The following is a 23,039-nucleotide window of genomic DNA, read 5'->3' on the forward strand; positions in this document are numbered from 1 at the left end:
GACACCGCCTACTGTGTGTTGATGATCAGATCTCTAGTAGTGGGTGTGTGTGCCCAGAGGTGGAGGTAGACATACTGTTAGAATAAAAAAAGGTCTAGACTATTAGGAGGTATTGAGGTGCTACTTCACTTTCCTATGAGGGAAAACTCATATAGGAACTTATTACAAATGGTATTCCTATTTGAAGGTGTATCAGAGCCAGTAGGTGATCAAGTGAATTGATTAATGACCATAATGGGGATTTGGTGTAAGCAGCTACAGTTTATCTTTACTGTGATGTCTAGTGTTTTCTAGGATTAGAGGGGTTAAGGCGATAGATAGATAGATGGATGGATGGATGGATGGATGGATGGATGGATGGATGGATAGATGGATGGATGGATGGATAGATGGATAGATGGATAGATGGATGGATGGATGGATGGATGGATGGATGGATGGATGGATGGATGGATAGATGGATGGATAGATGGATAGATGGATAGATGGATAGATGGATGGATGGATGGATGGATGGATAGATGGATGGATGGATGGATAGATGGATAGATGGATAGATGGATGGATGGATGGATGGATGGATGGATGGATGGATGGATGGATGGATGGATGGATGGATGGATGGATGGATGGATGGATAGATGGATGGATAGATGGATAGATGGATAGATGGATAGATGGATGGATGGATGGATGGATGGATGGATGGATGGATATAGATGGATGGATAGATAGATAGATAGATAGATAGATAGATAGATAGATAGATAGATAAATAGATAGATGGATAGATGGATGGATGGATGGATAGATAGATAGATAGATAGATAGATAGATGGATAGATGGATAGATAGATAGATAAATAGATAGATAGATAGATAGATAGATAGATAGATAGATGGATAGATGGATAGATAGATAGATAGTAACTTTATTGATCCCGAGGGAAATTCAAGTTTCCAGCATCACAGTTCCATAGTGCAAAAACATGTTAGTAAAAAGGCAGTAAAAAAGTTAGTAGTGCAAAGTACAAAAACAACAGAAAAATACGAGATGAAGAAAACTGTTAAAACTGGATATAGTGCAGGGTAACAGCTGTGATACAGGACTATTAAAAAAGTGAATATAGTGCAGAAGAGACTGTTAAAAATGAGTATAGTGCAAGGTAACTCCATGGGCTTAGTCTATGAAAGTGCACTGTGTGGTCTACAGGTTAAGCATGGATTACTTTATATAGAAGGGAATGTAGATTATTTATCTCCCTTTTTTTTAAATGTGTATTTATCATCTTATTAAGAAATAAGATTATTTAGAAGAAGCCCTAATCTTGATTATATTTCATTTGGGAATCATCACAGGGATATTACAGTATATGTTTACTTGAGCAGAGTGGCATGACCATGTAATAACTTAGAGTATAAACTACACATTTAAGATAGATAGATAGATAGATAGATGGATGGATGGATGGATGGATGGATGGATGGATGGATGGATGGATGGATGGATAGATACTCAATATTTTCCATATTCAATACAATACGCTGTATGCAATATTAACATTTCATCTTTCATTTTCATATATGCAATAATGTTTTTTTGTTTTTTACTATTTTCTTACTTACTATATCTTTGTTTACTTTTATTGTTTACGTGCTTATTTATTAGATCTTGTTTTGTTTTTTACTGATGCCTCTTGTTTGCACCGTCCCCTAACTGTGTTAGACTAATAAAGTGTGGGACTAATAAAGGATTATCTTATTTTAGATATAGTCTGTGAATAGAAACTGAACTACAAACTAGGATCATATTCCAAATCGAACATGTATTGAATTGTTACACACTGCAATATAATACATTTCATATCATCAAGTGTATATGAACTGATGTGATGATAGATGATGACACATCTTGTGTCAGTGTTTAATTTGTTAGTATAATTTCAGTTCAGACAGTGAGTGTGTCCTGAAGATGTGGCACTTTCATTCCAGGCTCTCTACTGCCCCTTAGTGGCAGTGTTGACCATAACAAAGAGTGCATCCATCTCTGACACTGTTTGTTGCTGGTCAAACTGGGATCCATCAGAAGAAGCCCTGCTCGTTGTCTCATCCCCCCATTTTCCTCTGCGCTTCTATTGATTCAAAAACACTTATGTGCAAGTGAAAAAGCACAATGACGAGAATGTCTAGGAGCAGCCTATAAAAGATTGATTCCTCCGATTCAGATGGTGGTAATGAACCTGTCGCTCCACTGAGTGGAGGCACGAGAGGTCAGAGGTCAGAGGTCAGAGCTGGCCTAATGCATACAAAGCAATAGCAGACCGTTCCTTGTGTATTGGGTCTTTAAGCATATACAGCATGCATTATGTGCAGGCGTATGCTCTTTGAACAAACAGCAAAAACTGCAGGTCATTTGTCAGTCGGCTGCCGGAGTGAAAACCATTACGATCGACCGCAGCTGTACCCGGGAATGCATCTGCTCAAAACAAATGAAGGCAAAAATTGTCCGCAATAAACACTTATGTGAGGCCGAAGACCTGCTCTAACTATCAGCGTTGAGCTTGATCTATCTCTGACCGTTACAGTGTTATTAGTGTTGGGGGTTGCAAGGTTGTTCTGACTCCTCTTGTCATTGACAGAATGGATAGCCTGTGAGCTGAATTTCAATTGGCTCATAAAAGGAAGAGTTACTTCTCTTGGCAGGTGGAGGGGTTCCAATCCGGTAGCTCGCGCTCTCGCCTTCTGCTTGTGTGGACTTCCCCTGTCCCCTAACATACAGAGCCACAGTCTGGGGTAAACAGGGGCAGATGGAAAGAGGTAAACACTGGGGTTAGGCTTATATAAACCAGATCTTTGCATCTGACCATTTTTCATGCCCCAAAAAATGGCAAGAATTCAGTGCTCCCCTGGAGTTTTATCCTTGCTCGGGCAGAGGAGCCTGCGAAACAGCATTTAGAGCATCGTGGGACTCTGAAACTCCACTAAAAGTCAAACTAATAAAAATCTTAGCAGCTCCTTATGGCAGGTTTCACTGCAAGTTTTACAAACTGCAGTATAACAAGAGTAAGAAGATTCATGCTTGCAGCTCTGTGAGGCTGTACTTATGGATGCTAAAGTCAGCAGTCTAACTCTAGCTCTCAATGACAATGCTAAAATGCTGATGTTTAGCAGGTGTCATGTTTACCATGTTCACTGTCTTAGTTTAGCGTGTTTGCATGCTAATATTTGCTAATTAGCATTAAACATCTAGTTGAAAATATCAGCTGAGGTTGATGGGAATGACATTATTTATTTAAAGATGGACTACATGACTGCTCCCCAAAAGTGAAGCCAAAATGTCTCGATCGCCCCCTGGTGGCTGGCTGCAGTAAAGGTCATAAGTCCCGCCCCCTCCATGTTAGCGGATGGGACATGGGCCAAACTAAAAAGTACACTTCAAATAATATTTTTTGTCAGTTTAGGTAGTTCCTATCACGCTGTATGTTCAAGTGTTAATTTTTCTGGTAAATTTGGTTTTAATTAGATATTTGATGCTATAAAAAAGGTTGCGAGACATCATGACTGACAGCTGTGATTCTCCCTCGCTAACAAGCTGCTGCTGCGATTGGTTCGGGCGGGTGACCTCGATACTGCGGCTCTATCGTCTGATCACTACTGCGCAGACTCTGGCTCCAAATGACAAAAAATCGCAAACTCGCGTAACCGTAATGTTTTGGCTTCACTTCTGCGGGAGGAAGCGGAGACGCGTCGTCCATCTTTATTTACAGTCTATGGTTTAAACTAAAGGATTGGATATTAAAAACTTTGACCTGATGATGGTGCTAGGTTGAAAAGTTAAGAGGTCACCAAAGTGATTCATCCTGAGGGGAATGAGAATGTGTATGCCAAATTTCCTGACCATCCATCCAATAGTTGTTGAGAAATTTTACTCGAAACCACAAATGTCAACCTCATGGTGGCTGGGCGGGGGGTCGCAAACACCAACCTGATTATTCTAGGGGGTCGCAACTCAAAAAGGTTGAGAACCACTGGTCTATAGAAGGGGTTTTCAAAGCCTGAGACTGTGGGCCTGCACTCAGATAAAGCTTGGAAGAAGGCGCCCACTCACCTGTTCTTAGTTTACTTGCCTAGATTGGCTCAATTCCTGGATGCCTATGGGATCATGATTATGTTATTTGAGCCCAGACTCTCAACAATTGAGCCAAAATAGTCTATTATTGCTGTTTGACATAACTTCAGACTACACCAAACACATAAAAAAGGTCTGTCCTAAGGCATTTATTAGGTCTGACTCTGGGAAAGTGGTGGAAACAGTAAAATTCCCCCACTGTACTGTATGTCTGAACTATTTCTTTAAGGCGAGACACCTCAGGCAAAAACATTGTTTTTCATGCACTGGGCAATTTTGAGATTTTGGGCCATTTTGCTTCCGTAACATATCTTCTTTCAGACTAGTGGAAAGCAAACATCCACAATACACATTTAGGTGTTTATTTTACTACTTTGTCTATTTGCGTCTGTAGATTTCTCCTAAATTTACCAAATGTTAGTATTAGATAATGCCTCATTTGCTTATTTAAATATAAAGTTTCAGAAAACTTGTAATGCACAAAATAATTATCTTAATGTAAGTAATTAACAGGGGAAGTTTTATGGTGTTTTTGAAAATGAAAACATGTTACATAGGCTGTTCTATGTGATCTCTTGATAACTAATGTAACATGTTTTCATTTCTATTCGCTGAGCCCCCCGGAAAGGCTCTGGTCTACAGTATTTCTTAAGTAGACAATAGTAAATAGAGAATAAAAAAGGTAAAATGAAAGTGTTAGAGAGGTAAATTAAAGGAGAATAGGAATTTGTAAGCCTAAATCCTTTAGTGTCACACTGTCAGGAGGGTTTTCCTGCTCCTGGACGGTTCAGGCAAGAAAGCAAACGAGAGAGTGAGAGAGATAGCTCGGTTCAGACTGAGGGTCACGCTCAGTTTAGCATCGCTACAAGGCCAGAGAAACCTTTTTTTCCCCATGAAAGCTTTCAGAACTGTCACACCTGCTTAGGTCTGTAACACCGCCCTGCTCCCCCTCCTCCATCTCCATCTCCACCTCCACCTCTTCCCTCCCTCACCACCACAGCAAACAAGCTCTCCTGTCATACCCCAGCCTGTCACTCTATCCCTGTCATTTCGTTGATGATCAGTGTTTCTACGGAGGAATCTGCATCTGAAGAAGCACTTGGAAGATTGAAAAATAACATTAAACCCTGCAGATGTTTATACATTTTCATAAATTTTATGGAGGACGGAACCTGCCAAAATAAAAAAAATAATAAATAAATAACTTGATAAATGAAATTAAATGTAGCAAAAATAATATTAAAATAATTGTAGCCATTAATTAATTGATAAAATGTGACATAAATCGATATTTCTGTTTGAATTTGCTTCTTTATTTATTTATCTTTGTATTAATACCTTTAATTATTTAGTCTTTTATTCCCTTTTATTTATTTATTCTTAATAATTTTACATTTATTTATTTTTGCATTTATGTTTGTAAAAAAATTAAACGAGTAAATAAATAAGGGAATTAATTTAATTTTTGAGTAATTTATTTTTGGTTTTGGCAGGTTCTGTCCTCCATAGAATTTTGGTTAAGACCGTGTATTTGTAAAATTACCTGGAGCATTACTCTATTCCTCTGGACTTATATTTGCATTGCATGAGTCTTTTCTCCGCCACTCGGAAACTCTTGGAGTTCTAGGAAAAGCTATTAGTGAGGGCACTTACTTACATATTTATGCTGGTACTGCAAAAACAGAAAAAAAATGGCACAGACCCAGCAGCCAAAAACTTTAATGTATCCGCTTAACAAACCGGAGGGCAAAAAAACATGGCAGGTGAAATCACAACGTCTTTTGCTTCAATAAATAAGTAATGTGACATTTCAGGTTGTGTTATTTCTGACAGAGCTGAGAGGGATTGGGGGAAATGACTCCAGCTTTTCTCATTTAAAAAAGTCATAGTTCATTTTAGTGTAAGAATATGTAAGAATACTTTATTCCCTAATAACTCTGCTCCTGCTACTGACAGTTTTGTTGAAACGTGGACACCATTATTCCATTCTTCTGTGCATAAAGTATAGTGAGACCGATTTAAACATGCACTTGGAAGTGACAAAATCCCTACGTGAATATAACTTAGACAGACAAATCATTTTTCTTCAGTAGCATTTGCTCAAGTTCTCCATACTAACACTTTGGCACGCACTATATTGATTTTAATAGAAAAGCATTATTCTTAAATGCTTAATATGACCTCCACTAATGCCGTTCGCCTTGCTTAGAGGCCTTTTTCACCATAACAACACTACTTTAGGAGCAACAGAAGTCAGACGCCGGCTGGTGGTACCACGATTTTGCACTCGGCGGCTCACGTTGCCGCAGTTTCACAAGCGTGTCGGACAACTACGATGGTCTTCAAGTAACGTAAAAACGTGAAAGGCTCTCCCCTAGAGCCAGTGTTTTGGTTTGTCCGTTCTCGGCTACTGTAGAAACTAGGCGGACTCCGTGAAGATCACCCGCTCCCTACGTAGATATGAAGGGCTCATTCTAAGCTAACGAAAACACAACGATTCTAACTTTCAGGTGATTATACACTAATGAAAACATAGTTATGAATATTGTATTACATTCCTACTAATAGATCCCCCGAAATGTTACACGCTGTTCATTTAATCAACATTTTTATACGTATAAAAGGGTCAATAAAGGGACAGTACATTTGTTATGGGAATACTATTGTCTGCTAACACTAACAATATATTGCCATGCCAATACTTTAGAGATATCTGTCTGCATGGGGACTATTCACAGCAAAGTCTTTGGATTAGGACATTGTCTCTGAAGGTGCACATTGCTGTTGAATCTTTTTGATTTAATGTTTCAGTGTTGTGAGCACCACAAACAAAATGTCAGCAGACGTCTCACGGACTGATATCTCACAACCTGGGCAAATAAAACTCTGTGAAACTATGTGTATGGAAAGGAAGGTGAGAAACCATGTGATCTTTTAACACTGAACCAAATGAGTAATGTTAAAAGGGACGCTAGCATTTCTACCAACAAAAATTGACACCATCAGAATAACTGGAAATATGCTTTAATATACTTTAAATAAATACACATAGGGGCTTCAAGTACTACAATGACCCACTCCATTATTAATAGACGAAAACTGTACACACAAGGAGATATAGGCTAGTATATTCCGTCGTACCGCCCCGTTAAAATGGGTCTACAACACAATGAAATTTTCACTCAATCTACGCATGGCGCAACCGCCCTGCCCGAGAGCGTAACCGTCTCCCACAGCCACTTTACTGTTTGCTTACTGATGACACAGAACCAGGGTTGAATGCAAACGGCTACCTGAGCGATCTCCCAGAGGTAACACTGGATATAAAAACCTAACGAGCCACGGGGCATTATGTGAAGATATATATGTGTCCATAAACACCTATTGGCTTTTCATTTGGGTCCGATGAATGCGACCGGGCACCATAAATCAATACGGAGGGTATATCTTTAGCAGGAGAGTGTAGAGTACTTACATCAGAGCGTGAAGGAGAGAGGGGAAGCCCCTCAGTGTAAAGCATGTTCTACATAAATCACACACAAGTGCACACACACACACACAGACATACTGACAAAACAATGATAACAACCCTCAGAGAAAAATCAGAACACCGATGAAAATAACGAATGAAGTCCTTGAGTGTGAGTAAACAGATCCGGCCCTTCCTCTGCGTCCTGGTCTCCAAAGCGGCCTACTTACTTTCAGCACAAATCACACCACTCATACAGTCATATCAGACTATATCAGTCTTTAAACTTATAAACCAATGTTTGGGATACTGGCCAGGTAGTCAGCTTTATGATGTAACGTACAGCATTCACTAAGAGATGTGCATTGGGTGTGGGGCTAAAGAAGCATGCACTATGTTGAGTTATAGTAGGTGACTGGTAGGTGATAAGAAACTCTATAAAACTAATACTATTATTATTATATAGCAAATATTATAAAGCCATTTACAATTTGTGTCTGTTTTGATTTTGGAGTGGTGAGGAGCTGTGGGGGGTGGGCATACAAAAAATCAGGTAATGCAATCTGTAGTTCAAACAAACAGCGAGCTGGCAAAGTCATACGTCGTCCGGCGAAAGCCTTAGGGTGCTGGCAACATGGAGGGAAGCTCAACATTGTGAATTTGCATATACTACTGTGGGCGCGTGGCTATGTTGCGATTGACAGGTCGCTAACGCGATGTTGTCTGTGTTTTTGTCTTACAACTTTAACCCTTTCACAGTGTGTTTCCAGCTCATGAAAGTTAATTATAACCTTTTTGGTCGCCTAAAAATGTCTTATTCAGCTTTGGTTGTACTTAGTTGAACTTATGGTTGCAAATAACCGACATGGAGACGGACAAAAACCAAGACGGAGACGGACAAAAACCAAGACGGAGATGGCCAAAAATCAAGATGGAGACGTACAAAAACCAAGATGGAGACGTACAAAAACCAAGACGGAGACGGACAAAAACCAAGACGGCAAAAAAACAAGATGGACACGGTCAAAAACCAAGATGGAGACGGCCAATAAACCAAGACGGAGACGCTCAAAAACCAAGATGCAGACGGCCAAAAACCAAGACGGAGATGGTCAAAAACCAAGATGGAGACGGCCAATAAACCAAGACGGAGACGCTCAAAAACCAAGATGCAGACGGCCAAAAACCAAGATGGAGATGGTCAAAAACCAAGACGGAGACAGCCAAAAAGCAAGATCCAGACAACCAAAATGCCAAACTCAAGGCTTGAAAACGGCAGTCCACGAACAATGGGTGACGTCACGGTGACTACGTCCACTTCTTATACACAGTCTATGGTTCAGCCTCTCCTTACCCAAAACAGATGGACTGTCACAGCCCAACCCCTCTGGTGTCTCAGTGAAACAGCAACATCAAACATGGCTCACAGCCCATTTGATATGTCAAACCACGGTCTCTCCTGCCTCTCGCTGCTGAATAGCGTCTAGAAAGCACAAATGCTATCAATAATCTCTGAAACCAATAGAGGATTTAGCGCTCTAGTAATTAGAAATGCATTTAGGCCTTCAAAGGCTGGCTGCAGGTGGAGATCAGAGGCCTTTCATAGCCATTAAAGCTCCGTAGAGAAATGTCAGGAGTGCTGAGATCTCCCCCCCCTCTTCACCTGCTTTTACCTTCAGGGCATTTATAAAAATACAGCCGTAACTCATCCCACATTCAGTTTTTAATGATTGTAAATGATATACCTCTCTTCACAGTGCCTCTTCAAATCCGCTATTCTTTTAAGGTAAAATAGAGGAGTAAAGGAGAGGAGAGAAATCCTCCCTTTGAGCTTCTTTTCAGGGTTCCCTTTGATCGAGGTCTGTGGGTGTGCGTGGCATGCAGACGCGTATGTGTGTGTGTGTGTGTAAACAGTAAACAAAAACACCATGTTCCCAAGAGCCAAAGATGTGTGATCAAGTACAACCCTCTGAGGTATATGAGAGTGTGCACGTGTGTCGAAATGTGAGGCTCTTCCCAGCTAATGACAGACGCCCCAACTTGCAAACAAGAAAAGAGAAAAGTGCCGCCGTGCCACCGCCGCCGCAGTCACCCAACTTTCCCTGCATCATTACCCGTTGCTTTGAATGTTTCATGCGCGCAGCGAATGCAGAGGAACACAATTCCATCACCTCTTCGCTCCACATATCACTAAAAATTATTCATGGGAATTTGTAATTATGTGAAGCAGACATTTGCCTGTTTCAAACACAAGAACAATATTCATGTTCTGACTTCCTGCAGCCGTCTACTGTTAACCACCGAGACCTGCGATCCCGACCAACTTTACTGTTGTTCAGAGGCTTTAGGTTTAGGTTCAGTTTTAGAGCTAGAGTGAAAGTAGATATGATATGTAACTAGAAAACCTGAGGAATCAACTGGTACCAACCATGTCATGCTAGTTTGTCCCGAAGGAAGATAAATAACACCAAATTTAGGCAAAATTTTGGCAAGGAAAAACTGGCATGGCCATTTTCAATGGGGTCTCTTGACCTCTGACCTCAAGATATGTGAAGGAAAATTAGTTCTATGGGTACCCACGAGTCTTCCCTTTACAGACATGCCCACTTTATGATAATCACATGCAGTTTGGGGCAAAAACAATGCAGTTTTTGAATGCAGTATAAATGTTTTTTTTTGTCTATTCTAAAAATTGTGTATTTTAACATTTCTGCATTCTGGGATCCCTAAGCAGTCCTGGAATTACATTATTAGGCCTCTAGGATAGTCACAGCCTCATGAAACTTTACAGCCACAAAATAGCTTATGAGACATACTGTAATAAAGCATGGGAATGACCATCATATACTTCTATTGTAATGTTCTAAACCCTTATAGACTTTCACAATTTATATTAATTAATTAATTAATTCATGTTCATTTCTAATTTATGATTAGAGCACTCCACACACAGTGCTAAGCTGCATCTCAAATTAATCTTCAGGTTCCCAGCTTTCAGATAATGTACACCACTTCTATGTGACATCTACTGCTGACCTGCTATCTCCCCCTAACCCAGCCCCGTAACCCCCTATAAAAGACAAAAACGGGTCTATTGTGGGTCTCAGAGAGTTAAAGAGCACATCCGAAATTTGGCTCACTCTCTTCACATTTCTGCATTGTCCCTCTAGCGCTCTGTTTGTCTTTCCACACCTGCGCGGCGAGGCTAAAGCTGTGTATGTTAACTGCATGTCTAATATGTACATGCTGTTTTGCATTCAGCCCATCGGCCGACCAACGCCACAGCGGGAAAAATCATGTCACACCAGGTAATTTAAAGCACAATGTTTTGTTTCTCACCTCGCTGCTCAGCTCATCATGCATGCATAAACAAAAGCGTGCACCTTGTGAATTTTTTGGGGGTGAGGCTTCGCTTACGCAGGCAAAGAGCCCATCAATCAAAGTCCCTGGGGAGTTTTTGTGTCTTTTCACATATCAGGAAACCCACCTGTCTTCGGTTGGTTTGGCAGGCTTGACCTCCCTCCTCACGTCGAGGTTACGAGGTCCTTCTTGAGTGTCGAGTCAGATTTGTCTGGTTTGGCCTTTAGTGAAAGCACGCACACGCATACACACACACACAATGTAAACAATGCACCGCATGCCTGAATAAAACTACACTCGTACACAAGCCGAGGGGGAAGCGGAGGGTGAGGCCTCACGACTCAGACAACACCTGGATCAAGACAGCTGGCCTGATGAGGTCTGATGTGGCCTCGAGCGTCTGAAAGTCTGCATTGGCAATGGACTCGCTCAGCTACCTGCAGTGCTTCCTACAGTACTGAGGTCAGGCAGACCATCCAGCCTCAGCCAAGGCTGTACCTTAGATGAATTTTAAAGAAATCTTTTTTTTTTTGTTGCATTGCTCTTGCAATGTTCTGTAGAGCTGTGTGCATTAAATCCCCCTCACCTTCTTCCTTCATCCTGCAGCCAGCAGCTCTGTAAAGCTTACTTTATTGGAAAAGTCTCCAAGTAACTCTCAAACCAAAACTTTACTTTCCTCACTTTTGGTGACACATTGGAACAATAGCAGATGACTCGCTTGCTGGTCGATATAATCAATGATTCAACATACGGCACAGCACCAATCAAATGATCAGTTTAAGGGGAACACGGGTCCTGAATGCACCCATGCAACACGTTAAATTACACTGTTAATGCTTTCATCTCTTACGTCACTTCATTCAGCACATACCAATCGACCCTTCAAATGTTTTCAGCACTTACACTGAATTCACACCAGAGCAGCGGCGAAGTGCGGCCTGCGGCGAGCTGCCGTGCAATGTCTATGAAAAGCTGCAGCGGCCCCTCCTGAGCTCGGCGAGCTGCGGTCGTTTGATTCTGCGGCGAAGTGCGGCCAAATTAAAGTTGGGAAAAGCTTAACATTTAGCAGCCAAGTGCGGCCAGACAGGACACGCAGCCAGTTAACAGATCCAGTGACTCCTATGACATGTTGACCTGTGTTACAAAGAATTTCTGCCAGTCTGAAACATGTTAAAACGCCTCCCGGCCGCAGAAAAATATGATTATTGCGGCGAGCCGCCCTTCGCCGCTGCCTGGAGTGAATCTGGCGTTACACGTCAAGTGACACTTGAAGTGATCAGCTCATATTCATCAACTGACCCTTCAACTGCTTTCATTGCTTCTATCTGCTTTTAATGCTCTAGTCCAAATTACATTTAAAGGTACAGTGCGTAGGATTTGGCGGCAGTACCCCTCCGCTCACTCCTCCTTTTCCAAGACTGCGCTAACATGAGTCGCCAAGTGCAAAACCGTGGTAACAGTGTTCACCTCGCTCCGAGACCATCTTTACCATAATAACACTACTTTAGGAGCAACGGAAGTCAGACGGCGGCTGGCGGTACCACGGTTTTGCACTCCGCGGCTCACGTTACCGCAGTTTCACAAGCGTGTTGGAGAACTACGGTGGGCTTCAGGTAACGTAAAAACATGAAAGGCTCTCTCCAGAGCTGGTGTTTGGTTTGTCCGTTCTGGGCTCCTGTAGAAACATGGCGGAGCAACATGGCGGACTCTGTGAAGAGGACCCGCTCCCTATGTAGATATGAAGAGCTCATTCTAAGCTAACGAAAATACAACGAAATATTTGATTCCATTTCTGCTAATAGATCCCCCAAAATGTTACACACTGGCCCTTTAAAAAAACTTGATAACCCCACGGACTGTACATGCACACCTTACACGTCAACAAACGTGTATGGGCACCTAATGTAGCACAAACAGAACCATGTCAGCTGTCTGTGTGCATTTTTGGAAATATTCGCCCTTTTATACTTCGCCAAACACTTGAACTACTTTCACATCAGCTCATTTTAAGTACTTACACCTAAATGGACCCTTCTTTTAGCGCTTAAATTTCACCTGCTTTCGGTGCTTACACTCAAAAGACTCCAGCTGTTTTCAGTGCTTTCCCTTTGACTGACACAAAACTCCTTTATGTGCTTACACTTCAGCTGAAAAACACTTCCAGTGCTTCAACTGCTACTGACACTTCAACTGCTTAAAATGCTTCAACTTCAACACCAAACATTTCACATGCAGAAGAATTACAATTGCACCGTGTGTTTACACCTGTATTTTTTTGCGTAACCTTGCCTGCTCCCCACCTGATGAACATGAAATATGACAACTTCTTGATGTAACCGTGGCTTCCAACTAGATTTTCGGACCATTTTCTGCTCCATCCTCACTCTCATAAACTACAAGATCTAGTTTATAGGCGAAGATATGCCAGCTGCCCACACTTCGCCATACCCAATTGACCCCCATGCATATACCGGCCAGAAACACAGCACACTCCATCAAACGACTCAGTGATTCAGTCACCTCTAAACTTTAAGCAATTTTTTTTTTCCACACAACGATCAGACTCAACCCTGCGAGTTAAAGCACTGTGAATTCCATTAAGATATTCCACCCCCACCACCTTCTCCTCGTGATGTTGATTATGATATGAGCTGAGGAGTTAATAAGCGTATTAATTACCTGTGTAGGAGACAAACTAGCTCCCAGAGCGAGCCCACAAACCCTCCCCCCCCTCGCATCTCCCCTTCCTCCCACACACCAACCACGGACCGTCACCGTTGTGTTTAAATGAGCCATCATCGTCCGACTGTCTCCAAGGTCAGCTGAGGCTCTGCTGTTAGCACATAGGAAGTCCCTAAAGTCACTCAGTAATGAGAATAATTAGAATAATACAAGGTCAAGCAGGACGACAGAGGAATGGAATGGACAGAGGGACGTGGAAAGAGAGAGGGAATGGCGAGCAGAATGAAGTAGGAAACGAGAAAACACACACACACCCACATAAACAGACAGCACACAGTACGACAAGACTTCAACCTGTCTGGACATCTCTGACAACACCTCACTTGACGTGACTGTATGTCTGCAGCTCTCACCCGCACTCACACACCGAGCAACAATGTGATATCTTCTCCAAATTTCAACTTGGATCTATCTGGCGTTTGGGCATGTCGGGGCAGAGGTGCCTTCTCGCAGCAAACTCCTGTGGAGGAAGCCAAAAGCGCAGTTGGAAAAGAAAAGCATCGGCTCAGTGTGTACAGCGCATACAGCCAGAGGTCAGTACAGGTCAGCACACAGGAGTAGCCCATAGTCCACATAACAAGCAGAACAAACAGCAGGGTTTCTATTTCTCAGCTGTAGACTTTCTCCTCTGAATGCTTATAGGAACTGGTGTACACCAGTGCTGTCATAATAGCAGAATTTTTACTTCCATCACCTGCAACAGGCAAGTTTTTTTTATGTTTAACCCTTTGGTAATGTTACAAAAAGCTTGTAGTATCAAATCCAAATGAACTTACAGACATACAGTAGTCACTTCAGGTTTTGTCTTTTAGTCCTCTGGTCAGTTGACATAGAATGATCTAATATCTGACATCTAAAACACCACACACTAACAGATTTCATTCATGAACAACAAGAGTCCCAACTTTAAAAAACAAAAACAGAAATCTCGCAAAATCTCTCACGATCAAACGTGAAAAAACATGGCGGACGACGGGCAGGATGAATTAGCGGTTAGTTTTTGCACTACTTTGTCCTGAGATTTCACAAAGAATAAAGGAAAATAATGGAGGAAGTCATGGAGAAACATTTAATGAACACTCGTTGGTCCTCCATTTCTGAGTCCATCTTACTAACGTTTCTACTTTATACTTCGCATTTTGCATTAGCTTCTTCTTCAGTCAGCTTGGTTCTCAATTGGCTATCGTTCTTTTCTACGTGACTATGTCATCGGCTGTCCGGTTGGATATCCGATCGTAAATATTAAATATATTGTTCGATATTTACGATTTGAAATGGTGCGGCCAGGGTGGACTTCCAAGCCTATCGGGGGATGAAAAAACACTCTTAACATACCTCACACCACGGAAACATCTGGAAAGATAACCTTTAGAACCATAAAAAAAATAAAGGATTTGCTGTCCATTGTCGGGAGGGGGGAATCAAGCCCAAAATCATTTTGATTCTTGTGTAGTGTGTGCCCGGCATTACAACTTTAGCCCTTTCACAGTGTGTTTTCAGTTCATGAAAGTTAATCATAACCTAAAAACATCTTATTCAGCATTTGGTTGTATGTATCTCCACCCTCTAGTGTCTACTGGTTCCAACAAACCAAGACGGTGACGGCCAAAATGCCGAATTCGAGGCTTCAAAACGGCACCCCACAAACCAATGGGTGACGCCACGGTGACTGCTTCCACTTCTTATATACAGTCTATGTGCTTCCCCCTCGCTTAGAGACAGTTTTGCTCTGTTTAGGACCATCTCTCTACTCCAGGATGCTTCCCACTGAAGCTGAGCTGCACTTTATCGGAGGTGCTGAAGTACCATTTGTGTGGACAATAACGCCATTCAATGGTGAGCTTTATGCCTGATCAGAAGTGTTTTCTGTTCGTTTCGGTTTGGATTTTATAGCTCAGAGGATTGTACCGTGTCCTGCTGTCACCCAAAAGAACCACCACGGTGCAGATTTTCCCCGAAACTGCTAAGAAAAACATCAAACAGAGCACAGCTGGGAGTCTGTGTTCCTTGGCCCCATAAGCACAACACTTTCCCATTCCAGTCCTGGCTTCAGTTTGGTCCACCAGTTTATTTGGACTTGGATTCAGTTGGGGACACACTGGATTGTTTGATGCGGACTCTTTTTATTTTAGCCGTTTGACCCCGACTGCTGCCGTCCTCTATCTGTCAACAGCCAGAACGCCAGCTCTGTGCATCCTCCTCCTCTTTTTCCGATCGATCTGTTTACGGCCTCTGGCGTTGACGTGGAATTTTGCTGCTTGTAGAAAAACATTTGGTGCAAACATAGAACATCTATGGAGGCCAAGTCAGTCCCTTACACCAGCCCAGAACGGCTGTTTTATTTCAACTTCATGAAGCAACTGAGGAATTAGAGGCAGGAAGAAGAATCGGCTCATGCACACTGGCTTTGGCAGTGTCAGCTACAAGCTTTTATCTCCAGGTTGTTGGTTTTTGTGCGTCTGCTGGATACGCTCAGTCTCATTTGCATTCATGCGACAGAGCAGCGGCCATAAAAGTGACATAGGCGGGAGCGTAACGTAATGGCCTTTTTTAAAGTAATAATGTACTGAGTGGGTATATTTATATGAATGTCGCAGAGTGTGTGATGGTAGAAGGGCAAGAGTTACAGTGGGAGTGTATGTGTGTGTGTGTGTGTGTGTGTGTGTGTGTGTGTGTGTGAGGTTTACTTTCCTGCTTCATGTGGCTGCTGCACATCATCAGTGAAGTGAAAGACAGCATTCTGGCATCTTTTACACTCCAATACACAGGAGAATAAATTCTCTCACAAGACCACCCTTTCCACCACACACACACACTCCCACACACACACTCAGTAGCAGCATCCGTCTAAAGCAAGCATAAACATTAGGCAGGAAGAAGTTGCTGAGAAGTGAAAAGCTGTCTAAGCTGTTGATCCTGTTTGCTGCTTTGAAATTTTCCAGGAAATCTTCCCTTTCAATCTTTTTCACTAAGGGATGAGCGCGTGGCGAAGGAGGCTGGCGGAGTCTTATCTATCGCGGGGCAGAGTAGCACTCTCTGAAGCTCAGCACACTCAGGTACTTCATCTCGTGTGTCCTCTGCCAGCAAGCCTATACCCTTATGAAACAGCGGGGCGGCAGGAACATGAAAATCATATGAGGAAGTGACGTCTGGTAAGACAGAATCTATGAGCGACACGCTAACGGGATACAAAGTGTCTTAACGTTGAGATATCTGGAGATTAGGCAGATTGCTTTTGTCAGGATTCTGGTCCAACAAGTCCTCCAAGCTAAACGGTAAAACCGGTTGTCTGCCGTGGCCTTCCATACACACAACAATGTTTATTGATCTGCAACCACTATAGTTAAGGTTAAAGTTTAGGCACTTAAAACTACTTGGTCAAGAGAAAAAATATGCGATTTGTAACGCAGGGATTTACAAACATTAAAGCTGAAGTAGGTGAGATTGGAGCAAATATGATTAAAAAAAGTTATTTCTATAAAACGGTCGTTATATTGTGACAGTTGTACATGAAACAGGCAACCTGAAAAAAATCATGTGCCTTTGTTACCTCCGGTGTTATCCGGTGAACCTAACGGAATCTGCAAGATTTCACAGACCGGAGGAAAACAAGCAGTAAGAGCTGATCTGAGGTCTGCTGTCTATCTGCCGTCTATGAGAGCCGGCTGTCAATCACTCGCGAACTCCAACCAAACTAGGCAGCGCTGATCAAATATGAATCAATATTCTGTTACGTTAATGCCCATTTCTTGCCTCAAATGTTTTCAGAATCATCTTGTAGTGCACGGTTTAGCTGTAAAATGAGAAAGTTTGTGACGCTGCCGCCATTGTGAAATCTGGTGAAGGAACGCCAAGTTCCGGTCACATGACCGGAGCACAGCCAATAGGAACGCTCTCTCAATGAAATGACCTGCGATTGGTGAAAGTCTGCCGTCACGGGCTAGATTTTCTAAAGCCTGAAAACAGAGCCATGAGGAGGAGCAGAAGTCTAGTTATCTCTCAGAACACTTGAATTATAATATGCTGAAAGGTTATTATGGAATTTATGCCCAATGTTGCCAAAAAATACTGCCTTCTGCCACTTTAAGTGTTTGAACATGCGACCAATGCTGTTGTTTTTCTTGTTGTGTGAGGTCAGTCTCTCTTGGTCTGAGTCTCAAGACTGAATGGGAAGATTTTGGAGAAGAAAAACAACTCTCCAGTCTCAGGAAATATGCCCTTGAGCAAGGTACACCCCGCAGTTGCTTTTTTAAGCAGCCAGCAGTAGAACAGTGAGGTTGCACTGGACGGATCACTCCGTGAATGTGTGTTACTGTGTGAGAACGAAGCCGGGAACTGTTTGCAAAGTGCACACACGCACAGCAAAACCCTCCCCTAGATGAAACGAAGAAGGTTAAAAATATATGTGTAGCTGTCATTTGTGTCTTATTTGAACATTTGAGACGGCTGATGGTTTGGTATTTCAGTAACTAGAGGTTGGATTTCTTTCAACATGAAAGCCTTTTTTTTTTCCTCTCCTGCAACCCGACTGAGGGGGAATGATGGTGGAAAGAGCAAAGTAAAGAGAAAAAGTTACGGGGGCCAGAGAGAAAGAGAGGAGTGAATGAAAAAAGAAAACACATATCTGCCTCGGAGGAGAAGCCTCCAAGGAGAGACGAGTTTTGCCTGCGTTATTTGAACCAGCCCATGCTCTTATGAGAAGTTGCTAGGTGCCGCTGAGGGATGCTCTGAATTATGGGAAGAAGAAAAAAAATAATGGTGAGATTGCGACAAGTCCTTTGTGGAAATTCGTATCTGCCTGGAAGAAGAAGGGGGACCGAGACCCTGACAGATTCAGGGCACAGTGTGTTGTAAGTGTGTTTTCTTTTATTTGTCCTGCGAAATAGGACATGGTAAAAAAAAAGGTTTCTACTCATCTAGTCTTGTGTCATTCTTTCAAGGGCAAATGACCTATTTGGCTGGTGCTGGGGCTTTATTTAAAACACACACACACACACGCTGTATGGACGAATGCTGTAAGAGAAATCAGAGCACTGGACTAGATGGAATTTTCTCTCCTATTCACACAAATTCTTCAGTCTGCTGCCAGTCTGAAGGTAACCTTTCCCTTCCTCCCTTTATCTTCGTCTGTGTAACACCTTCTCCCCACTCCATTTCTCACCTCCTTTCTCCCCGCCGCACAAAAGGACACCTCGCTAAAAGGTGAGCCTGCAATGAGATGAAATTTAATCAGACAAGAGGGGACACTTAATAGATCGCCGAAGGGGAAGAAATAAACACTTTTTCCCCCTCCGCTTTTAAAAGCGGCCCGGGTGACAGCCAACTCGACAGAAAACGCCCCTAATCAAAACATAACTGTAACTGTCCGCCACAGAGAAATAACCACCGGCAAATTGAATTGCATACTTTTCATGCCACTTGTGTCATCAAGTGTTTTGTGAGGCAACTGAAATAGCCGGGAAAATCGTTTACAGAGGCAGCCGATGGCCTGTGCAGTCAGCAAAAAAGGCGACGGGTCATGAATTCTGTTTTCCACGGGGAAAAAGAGGATGAAAAACACTTCTGAGGGAATGAATGATAGAAGAGCCACGTTGGTCTTAAAGCCTGACGCGGTCAAAACACACCGTGTGTGTGTGTGTGTCTGTGTGTGTGTGTGGGTGTGGGTGTGTGTGTGCAGGCTCTTGTGCACAGCGTTTCCAATGTGTATGTTCGTGTGACTGAAAGGTGCATTCAGGTTTGTATATATGAACATGTACAGATTTGAATGAAATTTTGTGGTTATTATGTGTGTGTGTGTGTGTGTGTGTGTGTGTGTGTGTGTGTGTGTGTGTGTGCAACCTACTGAACCACAGTAATCAAGCCCTCTCTGCTGGTCTTTCACTGTCCATCATGGTCTCCTTGAGAACTGGACACAGAAGTCATTGAGTCATTAAATAAGAACAAAACACATTCAAAAGCCACATCTTAAAGGAACAGTAACGCCTTCTTTCCGAAAGTTCAATGAGTTGATTGATACCACTCTCATGTTCATCTGTGCAAAGCTGGAGCCAGGAGGTGATTGATCAAGACTGAAAGTAGTGTTGCCAGATGTACGATAATTATCGTATTTGCACAATAATATTGCCCTCTGTATGATCATTAATGCCAAAAGTGTCATAATGTAAGATTAATTTGACCATTTTGTGATGCTTACAATTAGTATTTGGTTTTAGTCTGTGCTGTCTGATTTTAATTCAGTTCCATCTGTGTTTACGCATCTCTTCTCACGTGACCTCTTTCCAGCCAGTCATGTGTAGGCTACGATATTGATGAACGTGACTCACGAGAACGGCTGTCGTTCTCTCTCCTCCCACTCAACGCTCATTTGAGAGTTTGCACGACAGATAGCTTTGAATGCACCAGTAAGTATTTATTTATTTAGTTTATAGTAAACGTACAATGCTGACATTTTTCTTCCGGGCAGCTGGAGAGTGCAGGCTCTGCTGCTCTCCATCATCTAACTATAAAGCAAGGAATCTCTGTATGTCCTTCGCATTATCTCGAGAACTGCTCATCTGATCTATTTCACACTTGGCGGGTGTATTGCTGGGGGACCCAAAGGACGTGCTATGTCGAATTTGGTGCAATTTAGACCCGCGACGTGTTCAATGCAGGCACTCATTAAGTGCAGTTCCCGTTTGCTGCTGGATGTATTAACATTACAACCAAACTCTTCTTCACTTCCCTGGAGTCGCCGAGTGGTTCTCGACACTGCTGCAGGCAGCACTTCCTTGGGGCCAAGCAATCAGACCACTCGGAACGGCCATGCGCTTGGAACAGGCATGAGGCCCCGACAATGCTGCAAGCAATACCGGGAGGCTACCGGAGAGCCAAGCAATCAGCCCAATCCAAATGGGCATGCCACGAGCGGGCACTGCACTGGTGCTACAAATGAAACCACACTGGAAACATGAGGATCAATCTCCTTGCATTTACAAAACTGTAATTTAACTTCAATTATATCTTAACTAAACAGAATTAAATAGAAAAATAGTTAACATTGCCGCTTTTGCGCTGCAGAAATGAACCAAACATCCACATTGAAATGCAGTCGGTCTGTAGAATACAGAGTTTGCTTCAGGCTGTTAATTGTACCAGATGGTTCGTGTTTAGCTGCAAAGCGACTCTTCATGGAGTGCCAGACAAGAAAAAATACAGAGAGCGGTGCTAATTTGACTTGCAAATACGTCAGTGTGATTGTCGACACTTGCTGACACTCGTCATATTGTTTTATCCTGTAAACCAGTTGGAGTAGGTGAAAACAAATGTGAAGAAGAGTTCACTGCAAAAACATTTTCACTCCAGTTTTCAAATCGCAAACTTAAAAAGTCATAAGTGAACATAAAGCATGCAGGTTTAGACTTTTCCCTGACATTAGGAGCAGCGGTTCAGCATCGTTTTTTAGACAGAGCAGCGCCCTCTGATTCTCAAAAATCAACAGTGGACAATGTCTCCCTCATGTGTTATAAGGGATGAATAACAGGTATATAACAGTTCACTCATATATTTTGCATTCAATATGGATACCTCTAAAAGGGCATGATTAAGCCTGCATACATATGAAAGAACACACACCTTTGCTTACACATTCACATTGATATTCTCATTTAATTAATGGATTAAAACATTTGGAGTATCTCCAGACTTCAGCCTCAAGGCCAAACTTTCAACACGCAGCAGCTTTCTGAAGCAAATTCTACCATGTCGATGTAATTACATTACATCAGTCACCGTGTCTACGGGCAATAAAGCACTAATGTTTTTCTAAATGCCAATTTCCTGAGACAAGTTAATTTCACCTCTTTGCATGCTGCCAAGTCCTCTGCTCCATGCACACTGCTCAACTGAAAATCAATTAACAAGTTGGACAACATAAATATGAGAGTATATAATGATTTTCTGAGCACATTTGAGGAAATAGTTTCTCCGGAAATGCTTTTAGAGACCTCAATCTTTCAGCAACACATCCTGGTGGAGAAACGTTGCTTCTCTGCAGCCAGCGATCAATTCAGAGGTCTGTCACTCTGTATTAACTCTAAAAAAAGTCCTAAAGGATTTTGTAGTGGCCATTTGTCACAAAAATCTAAATCAAACTTAAATCCAAAGGGCCACTAATGCACCATGGTTGGTTTACGCAGGCAAAAGAGTCCATTGGCCATGCAAAATGTATGTGTTTGTGATGAGTTATTTAGCCAAGAAGCAAGCAAACAAACTCAAAGAAAACATGGATGTCGTTGCCTCTCTTGTTCTGGTAAAAAAAAAACATAAACATGTTGTGAAAGGTTTTGAGAACAGCTGTGTTCCCGCCACAAAACAAGGAAAAGATCCATGGCTGAATAGTTTCTGAAATTTATTTCTCATTCTAATAACATTTAACATTTTTCTGTATCTGCTCGCTATTTCGTCATGACCTAACACCGTCTCTTCCTTCAGCTCAGCAGCTTCTTGACCTGGATCACTGGCCTGAATTTCACAGCCAGGGAATGAAATTGGCACCTCTCACCTGCCAAATACAGGGTGAATGTTGGCTGTGGCAGGGAAAGATTTCAGGTCACCTGTCACCATGGCAGATAGGTTTTCCTTATATAAAGAAATTCTATTTTCAACCCTCTGAGACTCACAATAGACCCGCTTTTGTCTTTTTTAGGGGAGTACAGGGGGTCTTTAGGGGGAGATAGCAGGTCTGCAATAGATGTCACATAGAAGTGGTGTACATAATCTGAAAACTGGGAACCTGAAGATTAATTTGCAGCTCAGCACTGTGTCAAGGTGGTTTAGTCATAAATCAGAAATAAACATGAAATAATAATAGTATAGTATAGCCATTAATTAATTGATAAAATGTGACATAAATTGATATTTGTTTTAATTTGCTTCTTTATTTATTTATCTTTGTATTAATTCCCTTATTTATTTACTCTTCTGTTTAATTTTCCCTTTTATTTATTCATATTAGTTTTTAAATGTATTTATGTACTTTTGCATTTATTTTTTCTATTCATTTATTTTCCATACCACATATCAATCAGGATGTAACCCTAACCAGATATTTTACCAGCTCCATTATTCACCCAGTAATTCATCCAACATACAGTATGTAAGACAGGAAGTTTTGACGCATATCCCCTTAAAACTAAACCTAATGAATCCATTGGTACCAACCATGTCATACTGGCTTGTCCGGAAGGAGGCTAAATAACGCTACGAAGTTACCCTAAAAAGAGGAAAAACTGGCATTGCTATTTTCAAAGGGGTCCCTTGACCTCTGACGTCAACATATATGAATGAAAACGGGTTCTA

The sequence above is a fragment of the Sebastes fasciatus genome, chromosome 17 (genome assembly GCF_043250625.1).
Source record: "Sebastes fasciatus isolate fSebFas1 chromosome 17, fSebFas1.pri, whole genome shotgun sequence".
NCBI classification, from domain to species: Eukaryota; Metazoa; Chordata; class Actinopteri; order Perciformes; family Sebastidae; genus Sebastes; species Sebastes fasciatus.